We start from the raw sequence: 2,707 nt of genomic DNA, 5'->3' as shown, positions 1-2,707 counted from the left end.
AAAGAGAGAACATTTTAAACTCTTTAAGGACCAAACAGGAATGAGATGTGACCTAGAGGTCTTCACCTTGAAACCTGGACTTATGGTGAGTCAGTAGGACTGCCTGCAGGAATGGGAGTCCTTACTCTTCATGATCTTACAAACCAGTTACACAGTATGGAAGTAAGGATATTGTACTTCTCCTGGCAGAAGCACCAGTGGCAACTAGAATGTTAGAAAACGTGGCAACATGCAGAGGCTGAATGAAATAATCCTTCATTAGTAATGACCCTGACCCCCCAATATAACGAGGATCCTTTTGATAAGACGATCTTAAGGCTAAGGAAGAATGAATATATGTATCCTAAATTACGTCGTAAGATCTGAACTACTCACCCGCTTCTGAGTAACCAAAATGACATCGATTAAAGTCACCAGCCTAAAGACGTAAAGGCTGAACCTTTTTTTGAAGTTTTGTGCTGTGTCCAGCAGTGAGACAGCTCATCATGGTATCTCTTGCTTCAGTGCTGTACTAGGATTAGTTTTATATTTTCTAAAATTCTTGAGAACGCTTCCTGAAAAAAAAGGATGCAGTTGGGGAATTCCAGAGAAGCAGTAAAGCCAACTAAATGAATAATTTGCTGCTGGTCATTGTGTGTGTCTGCTAATAGGGGAGGAAGAGCTGATTAGAATGGCATAGAAGAAGGAAAGAGAGAAAATTATTTGTTGCTTCTAGGCACAACTTCAGGGCTGTTGCCTGCTAATTCTGGGCTGATTAGAGAAGCTGAAGTAAAAGAGAGATGTCAGCAGTGCCTGCTGTTCCTGCTAGCGATGCCAGAACTGGCCATTCTGTAGCTCTTGCCAAACACACAATCCCTTGCCCAGACCAGTCCAAAGCTGGTCTGGTATCAGCAGAAGCTTTCCATCTGGAATGCTCCCAAGATGAAGATGACAGAAGGGTATTTGTAATGCTTTGCCTTGCATTTTCTGCTTTCCAGACCAGTGATGGCTGAATGAGCTTAAAGAAACTGAGATGGTGCCAGTTACACACCATTACGCGTTTTAACCCACTGAATATAAGGGAGAGAAAGTCTGAGGTGATGCTCTGTAGCTTCTATAATGGGAAAAACTTTTCCACTTCCAAGTGGCTGGGCATGCTTTCATGCACAGTGGAAGTGTACTCTATTATAGAACTATTACTTAAAGACAGAATGTCTTGGAGTATTTTAAAAAATATTTTGGTATCTTAAAATGGTGGGGTTTTTCGTAAGAACATACGTATCTAAATGTCAACATAAACTTCTATTTGTTAAAACAGAAATCTCCTCTTCGCAGGGGAATCCTGAGCCCATGACAGATAATAATAATGGACCTTACAGCTAAGGCGTTCAAGTCTGAAGTTTGGAATGTCGTGTTTAATCCTTTAGGGAATCCTTTATCAACGATTTGCATGAGGGGATTGAGTGCACCCTCAGTAAGAGGGCAAGCCAACAGCATCCTGGCTTGTATCAGGAATAGTGTGGCCAGCAGGAGCAGGGAAGCAATCATCCCCCCATACTTGGCACTGGTGAGGCCACACCTCAAATACTGTGTTCAGTTTTGAGCCCCTCACTACAGGAAAGACGTTGCGTTGCTGGAACATGTCCAGGGGAGAGCAACAAAGCTGGTGAAGGGTCTGGAGCACAAGGCTGATGAGGAGCGGTTGAGGGAACTGGGGTTGTTCAGCCTGGAGAAGAGGAGGCTGAGGGGAGACCTTATCGCCCTCTACAACTGCCTGACAGGAGGGTGCAGCAAGGTGGGTTCAGTCTCTTCTCCCAAATAACAAGTGATAGGGCAAGAGGAAACAGCCTCAAGTTGCACCAGGGGAGGTTTGGATTGGATATTAGGAAAAATTTCTTCACCAAAAGGGTTGTCAAGCATTGGAACGGGCTGCCCAGGGAAGCGGTTGAGTCCCCATCCCTGGAGGTATTTAAAAGACGGGCAGACGAGGTGCTTAGGGACATGGTTTAGCGGTGGGATGGCAGGGTTAGGTTAAGAGTTGGACTTGATGATCTTGAAGGTCTTTTCCAACCTAAACAATTCTATGGTTCTAAAGAATTCTATGATTCTAAGATAAAGCAATGATATCAGATCAAAACACAGATAAGACAGTTTAAACTTACAGGCATTTTCTCTCATCTCCTATAATTCTGTTGCTCAATTACAGCGTGAAGGCCCTGGTGGATAAAGCAGTACTTAATAGCAACCTTTTTTTTTTTTAAACTCCTGTGAGATATGTTCAAGATGAATTTACTTTAGCATCAGTCACCATTCAATGAATGATATTTTAATCAGTAAAAACTACTCAGAATGCAAGAACTGCAATAAAAAGTTATTAAATTAGTTACAAAAGAAGATATTAGAAGCTCAACCACTGGGGACCTAGTACAAATACAACACATGCCTCTCAGAACAGAAATAGGAAAAGAAAGTCCTCAATTAACTATTTGTAGAGGGCATAATGTATGTTTGTGGCTGCTGACTGTAAAAGATGAGCCTAAGTGTAAACAACATGTTTTCAGAACCTCTAAGAGAGCAAATAAAGAGAGCTAAAAAGGCCAAGGCCAACAGAATTCAGTATTCTCCATTTTTATTATAGACCTGTATATCGTGGCTCAAGTCTACCCACCATTCAGAAATCCACAAGAGAAGGCATAAATACTTTTCTTCTCAGAGCAGGTCTCTACAG

This window comes from Egretta garzetta, unplaced genomic scaffold, assembly GCF_000687185.1.
Source record: "Egretta garzetta isolate BGI_Z169 unplaced genomic scaffold, ASM68718v1 scaffold138, whole genome shotgun sequence".
In the NCBI taxonomy this organism is placed as follows: Eukaryota; Metazoa; Chordata; class Aves; order Pelecaniformes; family Ardeidae; genus Egretta; species Egretta garzetta.
The sequence above is the reverse complement of the archived record's forward strand: the minus strand, read 5'-3'. Positions refer to the sequence as shown.